Genomic DNA, 9,425 nt, shown 5'->3' on the forward strand with positions numbered 1-9,425 from the left:
TAATGACTACATTTTCATGGGTCAATAATCACTGTTGAAGAATCCTTGAATACAAAATTACAACCTCCTGTAATGGGTCTTACAGGACTTTTGGTTATAGAGTCAATACACTCCCTCTGAATAAACTCCATGATACATAGGATGTAATTTTATGGGGAAAAATGACTGTAACAGCCCTTGCTCTGGTCTCACTTCCAGCCAAATTATTCTCTAACAAATTTAATGAAAGCCAATGAAATCTCCAAATATTGAAAATTTATATAGCCATGAATTTTAAATTTCAATAGTATACACAGGGCTGTGGCTTTTTAAGCCACCTTTTTTTGTTTGTTTGTTTAACCAATTCCATTTTGGAAATATTAAAATTGAGATCTTATTTTTCCCTAACACACTACTGCACACAAAAATGAAACTTCTTTGTGAACAACTTTTTACCAATATTAGCTTTACCCTCATCCCCACCCCCTAGAAATGAAGCTGCCTTTTGAGAAATGACCTCCTAAATTCTTGGATTCTACTACTCAATCAATATACCTCAAATAAAGAAGAATTATCTCGTTGACAGATGGCAAAGATTTATCCTATAATTGCAAACAGAACTCCAATTTACCTCAGTTTCATCATTTGTAAAATAAGCAGATTGGATATTTAGTGTTCAAGCCTCAATTCTAACAGTCTGTCAAATTTATGGTGGCTCTTTGTAAGAAATAACTGGTGTTTTCTCGTGACAGGTGGCATAACCCTTGCTGAAAATAGTTTTACTCATTCTGGAAAAATTTCAGAAACCACTCAACCTATTTTTAACAGAAGACACTTAATAGAGGAAATTGGTTATACAGTTGATAAGAGAGCCAAACAAGGTCTTTGTGATCAGCAACAATAAGATCTCCACCAACCCTAGGACAGGCAGAACAACTGAAGGGGCACCGTGACTGGAGCCCAGGACCTGACCATCTGTGATGGATGGGAACCAGGCCAGGTCTGCTCTGATGAAACTAAGGTTGAAGTGAGTACAGGAGTGAAGCCAAGGAGGCAAAGCTATTGCCAGAGCTCTTCTCAAAAGTGAGCAAGCTTCTGTAAAGAATTGCTATTTTTTTTTTCTGAATCTTACTGTGGCCATCAAATACCTCATATTTCATAGGCATCCAATATATGTGCATTAAATACACTTTTATTAAATTTTTGAGGTACCTTTTCTCCCTTGTTTGATATGAAGAAGTATGGTATTTGTATGAAATGCATAGAAAATTCAGATATAAATAATGTCTTATAAATTGAATCAAATGTTACGTTGAAAGTACATGATTTCAAGGCTGTGTTTGTCTTCATTTCTCAATTGACAAAGAATGCTAAAATTTCAGTGTAAAGTTTTCTGCTTCAAACTCTCTGTCAAGTATTTAATAGCCTGTAAACAAGCAGCTGTATTAATTATGGATAATTCTACACAAATGTAATTGCAAATATTTTAATGTATTTACATTTATCAAGTGGTGACTATATGCTAAGTCTAAGTAATCGTATACTTCCTGAGTTTTCCAAAACATACAGTGTGACCATATCCTAAATCTAAGTGTAATTTAAAAATACATAAGAGAAGCAATTATCTTTTTCATAGATCTCATTGACAACCATTCCCCAATTGCTTTTATAGCTCAAAATTGATTACAGAAACACTATTTGTAGACTATGTGAATATGGTCTCTGGAGTTCAGAGAGTTCCCAACACAAACTCCCTTTGCTTGATAAACTTATATGTAAAGAGCAGGTCAATGTCATTTTATGTGCACATACCACTTTGTGTATAGTGATGAGCCAATGATTTTTTGGAGAAAACATAGTTTGTGATACAATTGAATTTTGTGGAAATTTACTAGTAAAAATCACCTTAATGCTTTTGTGTTCCTCTAATGCATAAAGTTATTACAAATTTTTTCTTAGAATATAAAAGTATGAAAAAACAACTTGTAGGGAGATTACGTGATAGTTATATGTAAACTGAATATTACCTCATTTGGGAATTTCAAAAGTGCCTCATTATAGTTCACATAATGCTATCCTTTCTACCTAGAAATAATGAGAAGAACTGTCAGTGCTGCTATCCTGTTTACGTGTGCTATGACTGATTTGTTACCTGAGGTTTCTTCCACCCAGTGTGCACATGTGGTCTATACTCAGCCATGGTAGCCACCACCGCAAGGCCATGATCAAGTGCTGCTTTAGAAGCAGCTTGTTTGCCTCACATGCTGAATGCTTCATGGGCTCCGAAGGAACCATCCCATTTGAGATGACCAGATGACAGCATGATATGCCGGCTGCTGCCATCTCCCAGAGTTGATGCCTATGGGTATAAATCTATGTTTTGTTTCTGTGTTTATCTCCAGTATACTTTTCTCCCTTGCCTGATTGTAGGCTGCCCCAATTCTCCAGGCAGGCTTTACCGTCATCTATTCTCCAGCCTCCAACTCAATAAAGCCGAGTTGCCAGGCATCTATATTTAGTATTAATACATTGTATGGCACAGATTCCTTCCCAAAAGTAACCTTTTTAATTTTCTATGCCTATGATGTATCCCAATATAATTGTATAGTTCTTAAAATTACATTAATCTTTAGCAAATACCCCCAAGACATCATACAGATAAAACATGCCCTATGGCAAAATCTCAGTAATCTGGATTCATCAATTTGTAACTTAAGACAGCTACAACAGGGGAATAGCTGAAATGTACACCTTAAACATGTATCTTTTTTACTGTTGAAAAACTCAGGAAGAAGGGAATGCTTATTCTATTTAGAAAAAAAAAATTATTTTGAAAACTACCCAAATTGCAAGGATAAACTGATACATTTAATAGAAATAGATTGGTCACCAGAATATATATCCAAAGATCCTATTTCATAATTACGTATTAGCATATATGGCACCAAAATATTTTATTTATTTATTTATTTATTATTTTTAAAATTTAACTTTTTATTTAAATTCTAGTTAACATATAGTGTAATATTGGTTTCAAGAGTAGAATTTAGTGATTCATCATTTACATATAACACCCAGTGGTCATCACACGTGTCCTCCTTAATACCCATCACCCATTTAGCCCATCCCCACCTACCTCCCCTCCAGCAGCCCTCACTTTGTCCTCTGCAGTTAAGAGTTTCTTATGGTTTGCTTACCTCTCTTTTTATTTCTCCCCTTCCTCTATGTTCATCTGTTTGGTTTCTTAAATTCCACAAATGAGTGAAATCATATGGTATTTATCTTTCTCTGACTGATTTATTCACTTAGCATAATACACTCTAGCTCCATCCATTCATTCGTTTTGATGGCTGGGTAATATTCTATTGCAGATATATGCACATCTTTATCCATTTATTAGCTGATGGACGTTTGGGCTCTTCCCATGATTTGACTATTGTTGATAATGCTGCTATATGATAAAGGGTGCATGTGCCCCTTTGAATTAGTATTTTTGTATTCTTTGGGCAAATACCTAGTAGTGCAATTGCTGGGTCGTAGGGTAGCTCTGGTGTTAACATTATGAGGAACCTCCTTACTGTTTTCCACAGTGGCTGCACCACTTTGCATTTCCACCAACAGTGTAAGAGGGTTCACCTTTCTCTGCATCCTCGCCAACATTCATTGTTTCCTGTCATTAATTTTAGCCATTCTGACAGGGGTGAGGTGGTATCTCATCATGGTTTTGATATCTATTTCCCTGATGATGAGTGATGTTGAGCATCTTTTCATGTGTTTGTTAGCCATCTGGATGTTTTCTTTGGAAACATGTCTATTCATGTATCCTGCCCATATCTTAGCTGGATTATTTGTTTTTTGGTTGTTGCGTTTGATAAGTTCTTTATAGATTTTGGATCCTAACCCTTTATCAGATAATGTCATCTGCAAATATATTCTTTCATTACCTTGGTTTCCTTTTAGTTTTGTTGATTGTTTCCTTCTCTGTGCAGTGCTTGCTTGCTTCTTTCTTTCTTTCTAATATTTTATTTATTTATTTGAGAGAGGCAAAAGCGAGAAAGATCATAGAGGGAGAGGGAGAAGCAGACTCACCGCTGAGCAGATAGCCCAAAGTGGGGCTCAATCCCAGGACCCTGAGATCATGACCTGAGCTGAAGGCAGACACTTAACTGACTGAGCCACACAGGAGCCCCCACAGCTTTCTTGATGAAGTCCCAGTAGTTCATTTTTGCTTTTGTTTCCCTTGTCTCCAGAGACCTGTCCATCAAGAAGTTGCTATGACTGATGACAAAGATGTTGCTGCCTATGTTCTCTCCTAGGAGAATTTATTTTGAATTTATTTTTGTGTATGGTGTAAGAAAGTGGTCCAGTTTCATTCTTTTGCATATGGCTGTCCAGTTTTCCCAACACTGTTTGTTGAAGAGACTTTTTCCACTGGAAATTCTTTAATGCTTTGTTGAAGATTAGTTGACCATAGAGTTGAGGGTCCATTTCTGGGCTCTCTATTCTGTTCCATTGATCTATGTGTCTGTTTTTGTGCCAGGACCATACTGTCTTGATGAATACAGCTTTGTAATAGAGCTTGAAGTCCAGATTTGCAAATCAATCAATGTGATACACCACATTAATAAAAGATAAGATCTATGGAACCAAAATATTTTTAAATAAAAAGTTCTCTTTTCAAATTTTTAGTAACTGTTAATTTTACAAGATTCATCTTTACTATTACTCTAAATGTATTGTCTAAGGTATTATTTCTAAACGATATGTGAATAAGGTTAAATGATTAAATGATACTGATAAATAGGATAAGTGATAAAGGAAATAAAAAATAACCACAAAACTGAGGGGGAAAACTTCATTGAAGAAAAAGGCAGGGTGATATAAATAAAGAATCATTCCTTTCAAAAGTTTAATACATTTTAAATGAGTACTTCCCAAATATCAGGTACTAGGTGCATAAAAATAAATAAGCATACTCTAAGGAATCCATAGCCCAGTGGAATCTGAAAATGTCAATGTGTAAGGTGAGAACAGTAACAGACATATGCACAAGTACAGATATACTTATTTTTTTGAGGATTAGAGAAAGGAAGGGAAGGAATCTTGTAGTAGAAACAATAACATGTGGGTTAGGTTTTATTTTGTGTCTATGGTGCTGTATAGTGAACAAGTACAAAAAGAAGCAATTGAAATGAATAAAAGCTTGGAGGCACAAGCCAGGATTGTGTACTGGAAACTCAGAGGTTTGTAATTCTGAGTCTGAAGTATGAGGTACAATAGAGCTGGAGAGACAGAAGGTTGGATGGTCATGCAACATCATAAATCATTTTAAGAAAATATGCTGCAGCAAAGGGAAACCATTGAAGAAGAAAGTAGTTAATGACATTTTTACCATTGTTTCAAAGTAAGAAAACTAAAAATGTCAACTTTTAGGTAATCCAGCACTGGGGAACTTTTTATAGTCCAATTTTTTTTTGCAATTTGTGTGGTCACAAAAAGACTATTAAACCCAAACTAGGTTGACCTCTACATGACAATCCTTCAAAAGAATCAATAATTGTGTTTAAGTTTAAACACCTTCCATTTTAAATGCTGCTCTGCTTGAAAATTTCTCTTTACAAATCATCAATTCACCAGATGTGAATTTTTTTTTTCTTTTCTAAAATGCATCCCCTGTTACATAAAATTCACTTTTACCCTTTCAGGATAATCGATCTGTCTGCACTACAGACTTCCTTATGGCTGACTGGAACACCATGAGATGCATTAAACGTGCCACTACATGACAACACGGATAAGAACTAACTGGGTGGGCTACCTCCTCAACTTATAGAGCTAAAATCTTTCCAATTATTTGAAGAATCCAAACTCAAAATTGAATCTAAAATATAAAAAAGTAAGAATGTGTTAGGTAAGACATATCTAAGGTCTAAATAATAGTATGGAACTTACCAATTACAATGTAACATAACTCCTCAAAGATAATAACTACAAATATTTAACTAGACCCTTAGGAGACTATCTGATGATTGTAGGGCTTCAATTTTTTTTTTTTTTTAAATTCCTTTCCACACTGTTTGCTTTATAAACAACATCACTGCATATGTATTGGTATTTGTATTATTTCAATCTGCATTCTCAGCAAAATATCTAATTTTGTGCATTTCACCCAGTTCTATTTGGAATTTGCACCAGGTAAAAATGATAATAGATAAGAATAGATAAGACAGAATTATTCATAATCCCATTGTATCACTGTGTTTCATATATATTGAGAATCAAATATTGAGAGTCAAATATTTATTTACCACAGTGTCTGTTCTCTTATCTCAGCATTGAGGGCTTGTTAGATATTGTTTCTGGAAGCTTCCTAACTCATTGAATGATTAAATTTCAGCTTACTTTGCGTTGTAATATATTTAAATCCTTAGGGTACTGCTTCTTAGAGCTTCTGATCGGAAAACATTTCCTGGACTCACTTTATATCCATTATGTATAGATTACAATGGATTTCCAATAAAGGAAGATTAGCCAACCATTAAACTCATGTATGACAAATATAAAACAACTTTGCTTATTCTAGTTGCAAACCATCACCATTTGTCAAATGTGAGTGATTGGCCAGCGCAAATTCCTGTGTGGTGCACACTAATTATAATAACTGCACTCAAGATTTTTGAGAATAAGTTTGTTTAAATCCTATATACATTACAAAAATATCTGTGCATATTACATCAAGTCTTTTTTTTTTATGTTGGCATATTTGTCATTAAGATATATCTTCCTATAAGCCATTATTTACTTCACTTTGTGGGTCTTACTTTTTATTATGAATATCAATATTATATATAAATTTGTAATAAAATGGTGGTCATAAATCAAATATATATTACAGTATATAATATATAACATCATATAATATATAATCTTCCCAGCAAATTTTTTTTAAAGATTTTTTTTTTTTTAATTTGACAGGGAGAGAGAGAGCACAAATAGGCAGAGCGGCAGGCAGAAGGAGAAGCAGGCTCCCCGCTGAGCAGAGAGCCCGATGCGGGGCTCAATCCCAGGACCTTGGGATCATGACCTGAGCCAAAGGGAGACGCTTAACTGACTGAGCCACCAGGCACCCCTCTTCCCAGCAAATTTAATATTTGCCCTAAAATTTTGATATCTATAAAAGTTTTTTAAATCAGCAGATTCTTTGTTTTTTTGAGAAATAGTCCTAGAGAATGCAGTGGTATCATTCACAGTATTTTTGATCCCCATAATGCTGTTGCAATTCTATCCATTGTTTTATAAGTGCATAGTTTGAGAGCTAAAAGATTAAGCAGCCTACTCAAACTCACAAAACTAGTGGATGACAGCCAGGCTTCAAATCAAGGTCTGCTAGTTTCTAAATAATTTTTTATCTTCCTTAGGAATCTGCCTCTCAGAACCTAAAATGTGACCTGAAATTCATTCACATCAGCATTGAAGCATCTTCAAGGTAAGATTACCAACAAATTGCCAACACTAGTGCTCTGGGTATACTTAAAGAATTTTTCCTCTGGCATTCTAGTTTATTGCTGGATTTTTCTTCTATAAACACAAAGATCTATTCTCCTTGTCTGTGAGAGATTTTATTACAAAACAATCAGTAAAGACATCTTGATGTACCATCTGGAATTAGAGAGAATTGAAGGGAAGAAATGAGGAAAGGTTGAAAAACAACCAAATCGATGCAGTGTAGAAAAAAAAATTGCTTGAGGTGGAATGTAATTGAATAAAGACATACATGGTGTATAATGCCAATGCAAGTTATTGCTTTTTGCACAATGTGTGTGATAGTTGAGAAGCTACATACATAGAGTAAAATATAAGTTTGAGTTAGGCAAATTCTACACAAGGTAGCTTTTAGTCATTCTGGGTTAATCTATTTTTTAAACTAGCTTCCCAAATGGAATTAGGATTTTAACTTGCCTAAATAATAAAGTCTAATCTTTTGCAGAACTGAAGCCACCAAATTAAATAACTATAATCATTTCACAGAATTTTTTGATGTTAGTCTAGTAGTTGTTAAATGGAAAATTTTAGGAACTTATTTATTTGTGATTTTATTTATTTATTTGAGAGAGAGCGAGAGTGAGAGAGCACAAGCAGGGGGAGCAGCAGAGGGAGAGGGAGAAGCAGGCTCCCCGCTGATCAGGGAGCCCTACACGGGGTTCCATCCGACCCTGGGATCATGACCTGAGCCAAAGGTGGACACTTAACCGACTGAGCCACCCAGGTGCCCCTCGAAACTTATTTAATATAAAATTTGATATTGTATTAAAAAGCCCTTCATTTCCATGTTGTGAATATATAAAAATGTAACAATGTAACAATTACATTCCTTCCTTTCTTTCCTTTCCTTTCCTTTTTTTCTTTTCTTTTCCTTTTCCTTTTCCTTTCTCTCTCTCTCTCTCTCTCTCTTTCCTTTCCTTTCTTCCTTTCTTTCATTATTCAAGGGAGTACCCAGGAACACTTATGGGGGATCAACTTTGCTGCTTACTTTTAATTTCACAATGACTTGAAAAGTTGGTATTGTTATCTCCATTTTAAGATGACAAAACAGGGATCTTAGTAATTATTCCAAGCTTATATAAATATATGACCTTATTAATTATTTCAAGATCAGATAAATATGTCAATGGTGTGATTTGAATTCAAGTTTATCTAGCTTCAAAGCCGATCTCTGTTCTTTACTTTGCACTCTTATTTTAGTTATATAATAATTGCTGTAAAAGTATTCAAATGTATGTAAATTCTAAATTAAACCATCACCAATGCTTTATTAGATGAGCAATGCATGTGTAGTACTCTGATATGCATGTGTTCTCTTCTGGAGAATGTAGGGAAATATGCAATATTATTCTCATTTTTGAAGCTATCAAGTCCAGATTGGAAAATATGGTAGTTAAATAAATAATCTAATACAAAGAAGCATGTAAAAACTCCATATATGTCAGGCTGGCAATAAATGCCCTAAATATGAGGGAGTACCAGGAAAACTTTAATGGAGAGAGGCCTTAAAGAATGGCTATAATTACATAGTCACAAAGGAGGAAATAGTGCTTTCAAAGGAACCTGGTGAAGAGGGTTATTATGATGGATAAATGGGGAACATGACTGAGAAGTGGTAGAAGTGAGAGTATGGAGGACATATATGCTACCTAGTAATTTGAATTCTGTTTTGTTGTGATGCATATTCATTAACAGTATTTTTATAGAGTTGATAATGATTAAAGAATTTTGTAAGCAGTATTTAAGAGAGATTGGGCTAAGAGAATATTGATAGGTTAGTTAGAAAGCATAAAATAATGTGGATTAGAGTGAAGTGGTAGATAGAAATGGATATATGTAGTGCAGTGAATATATATTCAGTATCCTGTTTTTGTCTTTCATAATAATTATGGTGAACCATTATG

At 34.5% G+C, this 9,425-nt stretch overlaps 1 long non-coding RNA gene across 1 annotated transcript; it reads left to right on the forward strand.

Moving 5' to 3' along the window:
- The first annotated feature begins 804 nt into the window (after positions 1 to 804).
- Positions 805 to 5,773, forward strand: LOC116640482. The gene is made up of 3 exons (XR_004301031.1): positions 805 to 1,062; positions 2,069 to 2,344; positions 5,685 to 5,773. It is a non-coding gene; the product is annotated as an uncharacterized LOC116640482 (long non-coding RNA).
- The last annotated feature ends 3,652 nt before the right edge of the window (positions 5,774 to 9,425 follow it).

Source organism: Phoca vitulina, unplaced genomic scaffold, assembly GCF_004348235.1.
Source record: "Phoca vitulina isolate PV1807 unplaced genomic scaffold, GSC_HSeal_1.0 scaffold1, whole genome shotgun sequence".
Lineage (NCBI taxonomy): Eukaryota > Metazoa > Chordata > Mammalia > Carnivora > Phocidae > Phoca > Phoca vitulina.